Source organism: Lissotriton helveticus, chromosome 4_1, assembly GCF_964261635.1.
Source record: "Lissotriton helveticus chromosome 4_1, aLisHel1.1, whole genome shotgun sequence".
Classification (NCBI taxonomy): domain Eukaryota; kingdom Metazoa; phylum Chordata; class Amphibia; order Caudata; family Salamandridae; genus Lissotriton; species Lissotriton helveticus.
The window spans coordinates 731,264,703-731,281,930 of NC_136063.1; positions in this window are offsets into that span (position 1 = coordinate 731,264,703).

Genomic DNA, 17,228 nt, shown 5'->3' on the forward strand with positions numbered 1-17,228 from the left:
TCTCAACTTTGTTTTACTGTTTTCTTGTGACTCAGCTCTCCCGACAAACAAGATGGCTGACAACACTTCCTGTTTTGGAGTATTGACATCCCAAAAAGCAAGTCAGGTCTTCTGGAACCTTGGATTGGTGTTATGGACAATGGAACCCCAAAAGGACCTCCTAGAAGAAGATCGAGAAGTTTGGTAAAAAAGCTCCGTATGGTGACAATCACATTGATGTGAGCCAAGCCGGCAATGTTGAACCGCGAGTTGGCCTGAGATTCAGGTTTGTCCTGCTGAAAATCCAGAGTTTTTCATCATTTACAAGACTTCCAAGAGTTGACCGAGGCATCGCGCTGAGCCATGCTGATATCCTCAGACCCAAACCCAGCTTGATGAGGAGTGTCACTTGACTTTGAGTGAAAAAGCTCCAAAAAAGTGACTAAGGGTCTTATTATGAGTCTGGGGGTCCATGCACGGCCACACTCACAGGGTGCGGCGGTTACAGCCACCACCTCCCCGGCAGTCTGACCACTGTATCATAAGTTTGGCAGTTGGACCGCTATTTGACCATCGCAACCATAAGGGAACAATGTTCCCTATTCATGGCGCAGCGGTCAGGGGCTCAGAATATGCTGGTGGTGCTGCTGCTGGACTGCCATGCATATTTTGAATTTCCTGACTGCCAGCCTGACATGGCGGTCAGCACCGCAATGTTAAAGCTGGCGGTGGGGAAACAAAGGACCTCATGCAGGCAGGTGCATTCAGGGGGCACATATTGTGCCCCCAGTTCCAGCACGGCATGAACTTTACAGTCATGCTGGGCTGTCCCATGGCGTGGCAGTATTAAAGGCTCATTGAGACTTTTTACTGCACCACCAGGCTGTCCGCCCACCGGACAACTTTGTGTATCTGTTGGGTTCTGGAATATTACTCACGGGTGCTTGTAGGTTCGGGAGGGTTCTGTAAAGGAATGTGGAGTGTCAGTTGGACGGCAGTTGCTGCCGGGGGTTGGAGGCTATCAGACGTATTAAAGAGATGTTGAACTCACCTTTACATGTGGACTTCTCTTTACAGGCGACGAGTTTTCCGGTAGCACCATCGCCCCTCCCTCTGAGGCACCAGAGCCGTGCTGTGCCTATGATCACCCTCCACAGCTGTTTCCATACTGTTTGGCATTTTGCTGACATTCTCCTAAGTGAGTGGAGAGCTGAAGTGCGTAAAAGGAGGCCTGAGAGTCCTGACACAAGGGCAACCTTCTTTCGTGTGTTTGGCTGTATTCCCGAGGTCCACGCATCTCTATATTTCAGGTATTGTCTTGTGCAAGCAGTGGCCCATCTCTAGCATTGCTCACAAGCCTTCCTTGCACGTCAGCCACATGTCTCTTCAGCACGTCAGACGCAAACCTCACGTTGCACGTCTGAGGCATCTGCCATTTTGGATTGGGTTGTGCAATGTCTCCTGTTGATTCTTCATCAAGCTGTGCATCAGTGATGCACACACCAATGTACCTCTATTTCGCGTGTCGGTGATGCGCACACCTCAAGTCAGACTTTCTGTTTGGAATTCTTCATTATTGATTGGCGCACTCAGTGATGCGCACACCTGTTATATGGTAAATTTATTTTTTATACAATTTATTTTTTTAATCCATCCTCATTTCTTTGTGACTGCATCCATTTAATAATCGTTTACCCCTTATTCCTTATCTCTATTTTGAATATGTTGATTTCGCTTAGTGTATTCAACTCGGGTGATATTATTACAGGTTGTTTGACAATTATTTATAGCACTTAATTGCTATTTCAAGGTGATTACTTGATTGTGTGGTGCAATCTATTCTTTGTGTTGTGTTTGGGCTGCAACTCACCCACGCATGGCCATGGATCGTGTTATGGCACCACCACCTTTTTTACAAATCGCAGGTACTCTGCCTTTACAGTGGCAGCAATGGAAAGATACTTTTGAAGCCTACCTATATGCCATCAATGGTGAGACTTTTACTTCCAAAGAGAAAAAAGCTTTGTTGATCTACATCTTAGGAGTGGAAGGCGCAAACAGTTTGAAAACTTTACTTTTGGAGCTGGTAAGCACCGTGTGAGTGGTGGTCATGAAAGGGACTCCTTAATTATTGATGATTATGCTTCCGTAGTAAAAACTTTGGACAAGAGATTCAATCCTACAAGGAATGTTGTACTCAAACGCCATACAATTTTACAACTTGCTCAGATTCCCGGTGAGTCCATTGATGACTTTGTGGCAGCCCTCAGGACTTTAGCTGTCACTTGCAATTAAAGAGAATTCAGGGATGAAATAATCCGAGATCAATTTATTGAAAAAACTAGTAACAAGAAGATTCAAGAGAAACTTTTGGCTTCCGATTATCCTGATCTTGAGACTGCCCTTTCTTTAGCTAGGAGTATTGAACACTCTCAGTTCTGTGTAAAAGAAATGAGTTGTACTACTTCACCTGGGGAACTTAAATTATTGAAAACGAAACCCGGGTGCAAAGCCCTTAAGGGGTCTAATACTAATCCTGTGCATCCTATGTCTCAACATAAAGCCAAAAGTGAGCAAGTAGAAATTGCATGTTTCCATTGTGGAAGCAAATCACATTTAGGGAATGCTAAGTTCTGTTTTGTCTTAAATCAAACATGTTTAATATCCAACATTAGAAAAAAAGTAGAAGCGGTGAAGAAATGTATGGTTGACCTTGCTTTTGGTGAAGATTTGGCTATTGGTACTGTGTATGTTGACAAGGAAGGTGCAAATTTGTTGGGGTGGGATAAACAAGGTGCTCTTGGCATCATATTAGACCCCAATCATCTGGACATGGTGATATCCTGCAGAGCTGTAAAAAAATTCTATAGTTTACCCCCCACTGTGCAGTGTGTATGTGGTTGACCAGGTTTCTAGCAACAAATGGATTCAAGTTTACCCTGATGTGTTTAGTGGAGAGCTTGGAAAATTTAAGGGGTTTCAGCATCACATTGTGTTAAAGGACAGTGCTACACCAATGGCTCACAAGGTATGTAAGGTGCCCTTAAGCCTTCATAAGAAGCTCAAATGCGAACTGGAACAATTGTGTGCGATGGGAGTAATTGAGCCCATTGAAGGTTCTGAATGGTTGGCCCCCATTGTTTTAGCACGCAAGTCTGACAAATACCTGAGGATGTGTGTAGAGTTGCGCAACCTCAATTCTAACATTTGGATTGATTGTCAACCTCTGCCGAAATTAATGAGATGTTGGCTACTTTGGAGGGTGCCAAGTTTTTCACGTATTTGGATATTTCTTCCAGAGGGAGCATTTCGCAACAAGCTAATGCCTTTTGGTCTAGCCTCCGCTTCTGCATTGTTACAGCGATTAATGTACAATTTGTTTAAGGACACTGCAGGAGTCGTGTTTTTCCAGGACAACATTTTGATTCATGGTAAGACAGAGTTGGAACGTGATGATCTAGTTAAGCGTGTTTTGGACATTGTCAGGTCTAGTGGCCTTAATTTTAGGAAAGACAGATGCAAGTTCCTTCAAGAGGGTGTGGATTATCTTGGTCACCATATTTCCAGTAAGGGTGTTGAACCTAAACTGAAAATAATGGAGGCTATTCAAAATGCACCCACACCTACGAACAAAGACAAGCTTCGTTCCTTTTTAGCGTTAGTAGAATACTATGCCAAATTTGTGAGCAACTTTTCAAGCAAAACCATCAATGCATGGTCTCTTGAAAAAAAATGTCAAGTATGTGTGGGATGATGATTGTAGCAACAATTTTGAATTCATAATACATGAACTTGTCCATGCCTGACCTCTTAAATTGTTTAACATCAATGACCAGTGCATTGTGTCCACAGACACTAGTAATGTGGGTTTGGCTGCTGTTATTTTGCAGAAATGAACTGATGGTTGTGAGGAAACAATTGCTTTTGCTTCTAGAACATTAAGGGGCGTTAAAGGTGCTTATTCAACCATCAAAAAGGAAGCTTTAGCCTTGTGGTGGGGTGTTTAACATTTCAGGAATTTCGTGTGGGGCAATGAATTTGTTTTAAGGACTGATCACAAACCATTGATTGACCCTTTCACTACTAAAGGTGGGGGCAGGACTACTCCTCGCATTGCAAAGTGGCAGTATAGACAGCAAGAAGATATGTAGCTTGTGCCAAGAATCTCGTGGCTGATTGCTTAATCAGGTTACCACTTATGGGAAATGTGGGTGGCAGAATCACCTGATGATATGGAAATGGTTTGTGCAGTGTGTACTGTGGGTGGTGTTCTTTCCGAGCAGGAATGGTTGCAAGTTTTTCCAAGTGATGTTGAAATTAACATAGTCATTGACTCTTTATCAGGTATGTGGCCCATCAGCAAAGATTGTCCTTCTGAGTTGATTCCCTACAAAAGGATCAGTGAGGAGTTATCTGTGGTTGATGGTATGTTAAGGAGAGGTGGTTTACCTGTGGTTCCTGTGTGCTTGCACAAGAAGTTTTTGGACTTGAAGGTCATCTGGGTATTCCTGCCATGAAACACAGAGTTTGGGAGGGTTTTTGGTGGCCTGGATTAGACAGAGATGTCCAACACTATGTTCAAGACTGCTGCATTTATGTCATGAGTGACAAGTCTCAGGTGACTCATCCTTCCCTGGTTGATTCTGTTGCAGTGAAAAATTCGCCCTGGTGCAATCTGGCTTTTGATGTTGTTGGTCCCTTTGGCCTGATTGGGAGCTCTCCCAAGTATGCTTTGGTCCTCACTGATTACATGTCGAAATCGCTTGAGGTCAGGTTTGTAGATAATATAAATTATTTGTCTGTCATCAATTTTTTTAAAGATGTGTTTCTCAGGGAGGATTTTCCAGAAGAATTGGTGTCGGACAATCGAACTCAATTGATTTCCAAGGAAATGCAAGACTTTCTCAAAGATATTGGTGTTAAGCACATTCTTACTTCCCTTTATCATCCCCGCAGCAATGGTTTAGTTGAACGCGTCAACCTCATCATCAAGGCAAATTTACAACTGGCCTCGGTCAATGGTTTGCATTGGCGGCAAGCTTTTTCTGACTTGTTGTGGGAGGTGAGAACTCATTCTCATGTTAGCTCTGGCATGATTCCATTTACTTTACTCAGGGGTAGAGTTACTGGTTCCAAGTTGAGCAAGGAGTGGATGCCCAGAAAGGTGGTTGATAAGGAGAAGTTGATGGTGTGGTGGATGTCAGAGCTGCTGTTCAAGCTAAGTATGGCACTAGGTCTGGTAATGCTGGTGTTTTGTTGGTTCAGGTGGGAGATTAGGTCAGAGTTAAGAAACCTGGCTTTATCTGTAAAGGACAGTCACGCTTTTCGGCACCTTGAAGAGTGTCTGTGGTGAAAGATCAAGTGGTGGTGTTAGAGAATGGGAAGGTTGGGAATAAATGGGCTGTTTTAGTGGTTCCTGAATCCAAGGTTGCTTATGTCAACAAGAGAATTGGTGTTCATTCTTCTCCCGCTGTTGTGCTTGGCAGTGCTCATGGGAGTTTGGGGGTTCAGTCTGGCTGTGTCCCCGCGAGGGGTGCTTCCGCCAGGTTGAGATCATTGCTTTCCAAATTTCAAGATGATGCCATGGATTATGCTGTGGATTCAGTCATCTATTGGTCTCTCATTTTTATTTATTACTATGTGCATGTTATCGCTATTATTGTACTTTTTTTATTTTGTCAATTAAGTATCATTTGGTATACCCTTGCTATGTTCTTCTAGTTCCTGTTACATCCTTTGTGTTATGAAGGAAGGGGGGATGTTTTCGTGGTTCCTGAATCCAAGGTTGCTTATGTCAACAAGAGAATTGGTGTTCATTCTTCTTCCGCTGTTGTGCTTGGCAGTGCTCATGGGAGTTTGGGGGTTCAGTCTGGCTGTGTCCCTGCGAGGGGTGCTTCCGCCAGGTTGAGATCATTGCTTTCCAAATTTCAAGATGGTGCCATGGATTATGCTGTGGATCCAGTCATCTATTGGTCTCTCATTTTTATTTATTACTATGTGCATGTTATCGCTATTATTGTACTTTTTTTATTTTGTCAATTAAGTATCATTTGGTATACCCTTGCTATGTTCTTCTAGTTCCTGTTACATCCTTTGTGTTATGAAGGAAGGGGGGGGTGTTGGGTTCTGGAATGTTACTGGTGGGTGTTTGTGGGTTTGGGAGGGTTCTGTAAAGGAATGTTGAGTGTCTGTGGAACGGCAGTTGCTGCTGGGCGTTGGAGGCTATCGGACGTATTAAAGAGTTGTTCAACTTACCTTTACTTGTGGACTTCTCTTGAGTATCATAATCTGGTGGGCGGAGAGCATTCAGGTTTGGCGGTGCGGACTATGGAGAACCACTGCGCTCCCACACTTCCAAACTTGTAATGAGGCTCTTAGTCAGAACTTGACTAGGCCCTACTGCTAAATGTATCCAACTAGCGCTCCATCGTGATTGTCTTAAATTGGCACTTTTAGCTTCTAGACACTATATTGGATTTTTTTCTTTTTGGTGTCATTTTAATCTTAAAATATATTTCCTATGTTTATAAATTCATGTTGGAGTTTTATCGTGTGTTGTGTGTTACTTATTTATTGTATTTGTGTTTTTAAATGCTTTATACACCTGTCTCCTAAGTTAAGCCTGCCTGCTCGTACCCAGCCACCAAGAGCTGAGCAAGGGAATGATTTATTGAGCCCTTGACTGGCTCTATATTGTGATTGCGGCCTTATTACTAGTGGTAGGTCCCTACCTACACCTACTAGTTAACCACATTCCAACAATTAATAATCAATCAGCTTGACAAAGCAATTGTGATAGAGTTGCTTGTATGTTTGTTTTAACAAATAAGTACCGGCATTCATATGGGTGACGGGCTTGGGCTCTACTTACATCATAAGGACTCTGTCATCCACTTAGCGCTTTGAGATTAAACAATGCATTACCTGCACTTATTTCAAAGCCATCCCACAATTCAAATCTAATTTGTGAATATGGCACCTTCATACTGTGATTATAATACACATTTCTGCGATGCACGATGTCAATGTCACAGTTGTTTGCCCAGTTCTACTTGACGGGCGCTTAAAATTATCAGTTGTACTTACCTTGTCCAGTAAGAGGAGTGTAAGCTTCAATGGTCATTCATAATTTATTTATTTTCAAAGCAGGGATAATCAGCTTAAATGGACTAATTTCCCAATAACTTCGATTTGGGTTTATTTAGCAGTTGGGGTCACATTGCAGTGTCACTCGATTTACATAGTGGGAAAAAAATGAGTGTCGGTCAAATTCAAATACTAGAGGCAATTCTTGCTTCTTAAGGGGGACATGTAAATGAAATAATTTTATATGCCAAAATGTATCTAAGACACACCTCAATTGCAATCATTAAAAATAATAGACGTAGAAAAAGCACCAAATGTGTACATGAGAAAGTGGGAATGCATCTATGCACTACACCTGGAATAACGGGCAAACATCATGTTTAGGTAAAGCATTTAAAACGAGCTTTAAATTTAGCGGGAGTTTAGCATATCAATTATATGTCTTCAGATGGTTGTCATACATATTTTGGATAAATTGTGCTCTGAGCGCTAAAAAGCTGGCCATTTCATTGCAGAAAAATAATGCAGTTTTGGCAAGCGTTGATTTAAAGGAAGATTTAGCAAAATAGGATTATACATTTGTATTTTGCAATATACAATCTAGCAGCAGGGCCACCGATGGAAACGTAACACACTCTAAATTTATGTAGGCATTTAGATGTAAATTCCATTAAAACTACTCAATTTATTTTACTTATTATGACTATATTGCTTTTAATATTATGAAGCAGCAGGGTAATGTGATGAAGAAAATTGATACTCCCTAATTTCCTGGATTCAAGCAGCTTCATGATACTCTTTGCTATCGTTGCTTGGATATAAAGTATACCTTTACTTAATAGACACTTGCAGAGAGATAATTACTTCATGTTCCAGCTTTATGATTCTTTTTTCTCTGACCAGTTCTCATGATGGAAAAAGACAATTGACTGGTTCACAGGAGCTTCTAGCTGCACGGATATGCCAAATGTCAGCAGTATTAAACTATATCACTAATGCAGACATCATGATCAGTGTCCGGGCCAGTGGAAATATGTGGCATTGAAAGACCAATTTAATGTGTCAGGCTTAATTAAATCCTGTGGGAAAGGAATGGCAAAGATTGTGCCATTTCTTTGTAAATTATGTTGCACCGAGATTAAAGATACGTTATGCAACGTATTCTGTATCGTTGTAATCTTGCATGTGACACACATTGGTACGAAGGAGATACAAAAGAGACAGCAACATTGTAGAAAATACGCATTAGTCTTAAGAAAACCATTGTACACTGTCAGTATCCTCTATTCAAAATGTTACTCATCATAAATTATTTATTCCTACATGGAATCACATGAGCACTTTTTATTATTCAAGGAAGAGAAACATAAAATAGTTGGCGTGATAAAATCCCTTCTTTTCGTGACCACTCCAAGGGGCATATTTACAAGCTCCTTTCACCCACCAGAATGGCGATACGAGGTTCACCTTATTTACAAAGCAGCCTTATAGTTCTTTTCATGGCTCAACGCTGCCTTGTAAATAAGGCACCCTTTCACACTATACTTAGCAGGAAATGGGAGGGCAATGGGTGCTGCGATGGGCGTTCCACAGCAACACCCATTGGTTTTGATGCTGCCCCATATTTACCAGGATGGCGTATACATGTGGCAGCACCAAAATTAACACAAAAAAAAAACCTGGTCTTACCCTGGCGAAACGAGGAGAAATGCTTTATTTCTCCTCGTTTTTACTGTTTTATATGTGCTGCATTGTGCAGCACACAGAGAAACAGCAAAACGCCATTGATTGTTTAAGTTTTTTGTTTTATGGAGTTTTATAGAGCACACACTAGACCCGTAGGTATCAGAGCGCTTTACATGAGCACCAGTTATGTTACAGACGGACATATTGATTTTTAGGCACAGGGAGATTAAGTGATTTGCCCAGAATAACAGCATGTTGAGCGTCCTTGCAGAGACTCGATCCTGGTTCCCCAGCTCTGAGGTCGAACACCTCGAACACACTAGCCGTTAGGCCACATTCTCTCCCCAGTCTGGTGTCCCTTTCTGCACATAAACAATCTTTTTTATTTTTTTTTAAATGATGCGATGCAACTTCTATGTGTGCTGCATTCTTCAGCACACATAGAATTGACAAAACGCCATTGGTGATTGTTTATATGCAGGAAGGAACACCTTCCTGCACATAAACAATCTTTCCGGGCAAAGCAGGCAACCTTGAACAATGGTGCCTGAGTACCCGTGCTGATGCTAGGCAGCTGCAATTAGCGCCAGCACAGGGTGAAACGAAGGGCTACACCGTATTCTTGAAAATACAATGCAGCCCTGCATTTCTGAAGTGGTGGAGTGCGGCGTTAAGCCAACAAGGCTAAAGCTGTGCTATGTCACCTCATTGTGAATATGCCCCCACGTTTTATGATTGATATTGCTGCTTTTTTAACTGTGCACATTGGGACATTTCTGTCTTGGCCCCAGTGTGTGTGCTCTGAACTGTAAAAGCAAATAAAATTGTCTGGTGGGGGAAAAAATCTTACAGGAGGGCCACCACCAATAGAAGATTTTATTTAAACTCTGCAATGAGCAGCCATCCTACCACAATGATTAGCAATACTGAGACTCCAATATGACACTCTGCTGGATATCCATGCACTTCACACAGATTCACATCCCCCTGCAGGTACAATCTCTTGACCCTTCAAATTTTATCAACACTTTCCACCTTTTCCCCTTTCTTGGAGCCATGGAAATTAAAAAGAGAACTGAACACAGGATAGGAGACTGAAAGGAGATGGATATTGAGGTAAGACCAGGAAGTGAAAACAGCGAAGTTGAATGAAAAGAAGGCAGAGACGGGAATTTCAGCTTTTAACTACAATCTGAATAATATGGGTGTATCCACTGTTCATTTTACATTTGACAGTGCATTGTGGATACATATGATTTAGAAAAATGTATGCAGGTATGTAAATTAGCGGTTGAGGGGGGAAATATTTATAGAGAGGTTAGATGGAAATGGGGAGGTAAAGTGGAATTTGGAAGGGATTTCTTTCTTTGTCTGTAGTCTGCGCAGTTATCATGTTATGGGCTATGATGGGATTTGGGGTCAGTGGTTTGGCCAGGAACCAGATTGTCATCTTTGGCAATATTTCCATTTGTGAGTTTGTTATGCATGGTATCCTCTGAATATAGTCTTTTAGTGAGTCTGTGTGTACAGAGTGGATGTTTTTTACTCATGCTTCTCTCATAACTTCTTTCATCTTTATTAAATCGTTCAAAGATAGACAGTGATAACCATGTCTTCTTGCTATCAAAATTCCTGCTGCTGTTTTCCTGTTGCTGCTTGGACATTTTTTGGTTGAAATGTCCAAGCGTCCCCCACTAAACGGGCTGTTATTGTCAATATCTCAGCATCCAAGACGGTATATCACCACATCTATACTTGTTCTGCTGCCGTAGTTTACATAGTTACAACAGCCAGTACAACACAGCATATTCTTCTGTATTACAATTTGCGTGCACCCTTAGCCCTTTTTTGGAACCGCCATGACCTTTCCTCCTCATATGTCATTATTACTTTACAATGGACATGCCTTGTCTTCAGACACCATGGGGCATATTAGCAACAGCCGGCGATAATTATCGCTAAGTAAGCTTAGTGCGAGGATAATTATCGCTGGCTATTGCTGGTTTCTAGCGCTATCAGTGACGCTTATCTCCAAAGCGATAAAAATCCAAGCGATAGCTGCTGATTGTGCGATTATCACTGGAAATCCAGTGATAATCGCACAGGGAACGGCGATAGCTTGATGATAGGGCAGGGCAGACTTAGCCATAATATCCACTTTCCATTGGCTATTATGGCTTAGTCACGTTGTAAGCAGGCATAAAGAAACCTGCGTTAAGCGCAGTTAGCGCCACTTTTATGATCGCTAAGCAGGATAGCGATTACATTGTTAATGAAAGAAATGTTGGTTCGCGAAATTCTCCACGTTAGTTTGCCAGGGTACGTCCACTCTGCATCTCATTGGCGATGCAAAGATGGGTGTTAGGGAAACCGGCGCTAAGGCATTGGAACACGTTTTTGCGTGTCCATGCTAAAAGTGCGATAAAATTAATGCCGCTTTTCACCCGAAAACTGACACTAAAGCGGCAATAATTTTAGCGCGGGGCCTTGATGATATGTCCACCAGCCTCCCACAACTCGATCTGGGCTCTGTATGTTAGTGTGCTTTTGCCTGATCGTGGTGCCCGCATTTCTGGTGATCGGGCCCCATCATGTTTGCAGGTTTGGCCATTGCCTGAGCATGGAAGGTTCTTGTGCATCCAAGCTCGTGTGAATCTTCGACTACGAACCCAGCAGGTAAATGGGACTCATATGTCTTTAGGCCTGGTTCTGTTTGGCATAACTTCCCAGTAGCATGTTAACTGGTCGTTGCCGTATTCAGCATTTTCCAGCCAAGTTTGTACCTCTGATGTGGACGCCCCTCCCCAGTGAATGGCCACTCGGCGTCTCACTGAAGGTTCAAATTGAATACAGATTTGTAATAAACTTTCTATCACAATTTTGTTTACCAGCAATTTATTGCAAAATGCCAGAAAGAATAGTATTTTCTGCTAAGTCAATAGTGATAACTCTTTGTTGAAATATCTGTTTTGGCTACCACACGAGAAAAGAGGGTTCTTTCTTCTGGTGTAGCTCAATGCCCAGGTTAGACTTGTCCCTGTTTCTAAAACCCTGTGGGGTTCCAACATGTGCCTTTCAACTAGTTTCTATTTTTTAGGCATTTTCTGGGGGGGGGGGCTTGCCTCTGTTGTGCTTGTTGGAACAGACCAGTACTTCACGGACATAATGTACCATCTCCTTCTTAAGTTTATTTCATTTATTTGTGGTTTTTGGGTGAAAGTTGTGCCATGAGCCATGAATACAATAGTTTGATGAGCTATTTTTCCTCTTTACTGCATAGAACAGAGGTGCTGTGCAGTCTCTTTCTTACATGAACGAATATCTCAAATCCACCTCTGATTTGCATATGGTGGTGGAGCATTAGCACTTTCTTCCAGAAGCAGCATTTAAGCCTTCTGATTGGCATGCTACCTGTACTTTGACCCCTGACCTCATCTCCCTACTATATGACACTACATACTTTAGCCTGAAAATCCTCAAGTCCACATTTATAGAAAACATCCCTGCCACATTGGTGTGAAGTGATTTGATCTTTGGGACAATAAACCTAAACAAAAGAGTTCACATAAAATAATCTCTCTCAACAAGAGCAAGTAGGAAACAGATCAAAGTGGATCGTTTTCCATTCTGTCCACTCATTTTGTCCTGGCACTCCACAGGATCAGTTTGGAGGAAATGTGAGCATCTGACAGAGGGGGTAGCATGGTGTAATCCCAAGAAGAGGGAGGATTTGAGGCCCTCCCCGAAGAGGTTTTTTTTAAACACACAATGTATTGCATTTTGCAGGGTAGAATAAGATTTTACCATTCACATTTTTTTTTTATTACTTATGTATTTATTTTTCTAGTGATTCTGAAAAAAGGGTGTGATAGTAATCCATGAAATGTCATGCAAAAGCACTAAGTGTTTTTAAAATACCCCTCACACATATGAATCCCATAGTGCAATGCTTCATCATAGGGGTCTTCCCGTCCCTCTACGGGGTGGGCGTGCTGCAACCTACGGATACGCGGCAGCACTGTTTTTTTGAAAATAGGCTATGTGTAGGGTAGAATTTTATTCACTTCCCTAGCTGGAAAAATTAAAAATGGGGAACTGTAGGGGGTATACTTTAATGCGATGCCCCCTACTGGGTCAACATGTTTCGTAAGCAGTCCCCACTGCTCACTTGTCAGTACCTAGTGTGATCCCTGCTGCACTCAAAATATATATGTTGTATACCTATCTTTCAAAACAAACATGCAAAAATAGGCAATGTCTGACAAAAGGGGTGAAATTGTCCCTAGTAGTTTCAAAACCAATTTGTTATCTGTAATGATAAAAGAACATAGAGTAAACAACCCATTAGATTGTCTTTTCGAATACATCACCATAACGTGGAATCACAGTGTTAGGCCAATTGCCGTGATATATTTTTCTCAAGTTTATGGGGCACAGCACTTGTTTATGATAGCCGGCGATTGTGCTGCCCACTTGGTGGTAACTTAATGTTAGTTTACTGAACATACACTTAAAAGAAACAAAAATAGAATCACACACACACATATGTAACTGTCCGTTTTCTTAGTGAGTTGTTCTGTTTACTATAAACTTCAAGTGCAACTGAGGGGCATATGAGGATAAACTCAATCGTACATCCAAAAGTGCAGACACGCAAAGGGAAACAAATCAGCTTGTCATATCTACACCCAGTATGGATGGCATGTTTTTATCGTTATGGCAATAAAAATGAAAAAGTGGTTTCATGAATCACTATACACCCTTTTTTCAGAATCACTAGAAAAATAAATAAATGTAAAAAAAAAATATTTAAATTTGAAGGGTAGAATCATATTGTTATAAGAAAGTTGAACAGGAGGTAGATTCTATCTTGACACCTCTTTACTCCCTCCCCCATTTGTTATTTTTCATACATCTCTGAATAACAAGAGAAATAAAATTCAAACATTGAAAGCAACCACGAAACCAAGGCTCATAGTCAACAATGGTGCCCTCGAGGGGAGGAGCTTCGCGGGCATCCAAGATGGTCGCGTGAGCACAGAGCTCCACGGACCCGCGCCGCCCTTCACGAATATACTGACAACATCCTGATTTCGAGGGCGGGCTTTTGTTCGCACATCCTTGCTGATCTTCGTACACTTTGAAAACTAAAATTTGGACGCTGGGGTCCACTTTTGCATCGTCTCTACTTTTTGAGGCCCACCCCGAGGCGGACCGGGGGCTCGGTTGCTGTGCGTGCCGTGGAGTAGTTGATCAACAACGGCTGCTGGGGTCTCCTCTGGTCGACCCCCCCTGACTTTCGGTTTCGGTTTCTGCTCCAACTCTGATTTGCAGTGGTGAAGGCTGGCACCACCTTCGGCTGGCCTGCTGTCTCCTTGCTATTTGGTACTGGCCCGGCTAACTGCCTACAACCCGGCCCTTTTGTGTCTACAATCATCGAAACTAGTCTTATTGACTGTCTGGACACTCCGCGCCCGGCCATTTTCACCAGGTTGCAGGGAACCCTTCGGTGTCCCTTTTCCAAAATGGCCACCGGACAGCCTCTTGAGAAGCGCAAGACTAAGGCACCTCTCCGTGGTGGCCAAAATCAGACTAACATCATGGATCACTTGCAAGTCAAGGGGTCGCCCGGCGCTGCGGGCCATGCCTTGGATAATCCTAAGACCCTCTTTTCAGCGTCTTCGGACCCATCCTTGCAGGACGTCATGGGAGCCATAGCCAACATGCAGGCCTCTGTGGGACAACAGTACGAGGCCTTAGCCTCCAAGATCGACACCGTGGCCGTTGACATTACGCTGATTAGAGCGGACCTGTCGAAGACCAATGAAAGGGTCGAGTCATTGGGCTTGAAGACTTCTAGTCTTACTGCGGATGTCACAGAGGCCCCGACTGAGATCGGCAATCTGCGTTCCTCGCATGACCTATTGGCTCGTCGTCTCGAGGACTACGAAAACAGGGCCCGTCGTAACAATGTGCGCCTTATTGGTGTCCCGGAGAATCCCGAGATTATGAGGGTTGACCTTTTGGTGGAGGACTTGATTGCCAACTATCTTTCTCCCGCAAGACTTAGCAAGTTCTTTGCGGTTGAGCGTGCTCATCGTGTCCCCGGCGGGAAGGCTAAGCCGGGTGCCCCCCGAGGCCCATTATTGCCAAGTTGTTTCACTTTCGGGACCGGGACGCTGTCCTTCATGCCTCACGGGACAAGGGCCCAGTGAACTTTGAAAATGCCTCCGTTTCTTTTTATCCTGACTTTTCGCCGCTTGTCCAAAAGCAAAGACTTGGATTTCAGGGAGTTAAGAAGCGACTGCGTGACATGGGTCTCAAGTACTCCTTGTTGTTCCCTACCAGGTTCCGGATTGAATATCGGGAGCATGTATTCTTTTTTGATCGCCCTGAAAATGTCAGTGACTGGCTTGACTCTCTGCCTGCAAGAAAAGAACATACTGGGCACCCCGGAGGCGCCGACGGGGTGTGGCGGAATGAGGACTTCACCTGTGGATCCCGGCGTCTGAACTTTTCTGCTGTTTCAGCTGAGTCTGGACTTGGGTCTTTTGTTAGGCCTAGATCAGCCTGGGGTGGCGGGGGGTGAATGGGGACTCTTCCTCCTCCTGGGTTCTTTGCGTAGCTTCGTTTAGTAATGGGGCGACAGGCACACTGCAAGTTGGGGTGGCTTATTAGTCTTACGCAGGGGTACAGGGTGGGGGGAGTAACATGTTCAAGTTGGGGGGTGGTGGGGGGGTGTGTGTGTGTTTTTGTGTACTCACGAGGCATCGTATTGTTTTTCTCATTCGTACTGATCGTGGGGTTCTATGTAGGTCCTGCTCTTTCTCCTTTTCGGGGATGGGGGTGGCGAGTTGAAACTGTTATCCTGGAATGTCAATGGATTAGGGGACCGAATTAAGCGAAGTATTGTTTTGCGATTCCTTAGGCGTCACTCCCCTGATATTGTTCTCCTACAGGAGACGCATTTAATAGGCAATGCTTGTCAGGCAAAGAATAGGCGCGATTATCGGTTGGTGGCCCATGCAGGGTTTACTTCTGGGTCCAGGGGGGCTGGTATTCTCCTTCGGTCCTCTCTCCCTTTTGCAGTTGACGAGGTGAGACTTGACAACAGGGGGGCGCTATGCGGTGCTCACTGGCAGGTGGGAGGGGAAGACACTGTCCATACTTTCAGTCTATGTCCCCCCGGGTCTGCAGGCTTTAACCTATGCCGATCTGTGTAGAGCCCTTTTGGACCTTCCTGAGGGGCTCCTGATTCTGGGTGGGGATTTGAATTCGGTGGTTTCTGGCACCTTTGACCGTCATCCTCCCAGGGATCTACCCAGGGCGCAAAGGTGGTTGAGTGATTTGTTAGAGACCTTCGGGCTTGTAGACGCCTGGAGGCTACTACACCCTACACAGTTGCAGTACACTTTCCACTCGGGGGCACACGGTAGCCTTTCTAGATTAGACTATTTCTTAATGCCAGCGGTTTGTGGTATATAAATAAATAATACCGGATCTAGGTTTTACTGGACATAGCGATAACAGATAGCTCAATAAATAAGAGTCAAGATTCGAGGTAGTAGGAGTTTGCAGGTTTTAATACAGCATAAAGGACAGGAACAGGACAACCTGCACGGGAACAGGATGGCAGCGCTGCCGGGGGCAGGATCAGAATCGGCGTAACATTCAACAACAGTGCACAAATATATATACTAAAACAGTTACATTACAATGAATTACAGTAGGCGGAGCAGTGGGTGTGGTCAATAGCAGTCGCGAAAGATAAGGGTGAAAATGGGTGTAACAGGGGCGTATACATAGACATGTGATGCAAACGTAACAGAATATGTCATAAATGGGGCGGAAACATGGAGGGGGCTACCTAAGGAGCCGGGACCTCTAACCTAATGGTGCACGTAAACTGACAATGACGTGTTACTAGGAGAAGCTGGGGGCTATGAACTCTGTGCTAGGAGCAGAGACTGAAGTCTGGAGAGTCAGGGCGACATGTACCTAAACAGTATCTAGTATCTGATGTTTGGAGAACATGTTGATAGAATCCAAAAGTTATCGGGGTAAAGGCTAACGGACTCAAAGACTGGAGCATGCATTATTCTACATGTAGTGCGTGTTGAAGAATATTAAATGACCATTAAATGCAGTATTTCTCTTACATGGAGACGTAAAGGCTAGACAATGACGGAAACTATTGATGCGATTCAGTAGCTTAGGAATGCAGAGAAGGAGGGCTGGACTGATAACTAGAATCATAACATACTCTTGGCAGACTCAGAGGCAGAGCCAGGCTGAGCCGGGCACTGTGAGGCAGGAAGTAAGTGAAGGGTCGAGGATACAGGTGGGGGCTGTATCGCTCCTCAGCGAGGATTCAGAAGACAGGAGCTGAATCTGGTGTCCGGGCCCTTTTGAGGCCTAGAAACGGGGACTTTACAATAAAATAACGTGCACACTGAGAAACGTGGCAACGTAACTTT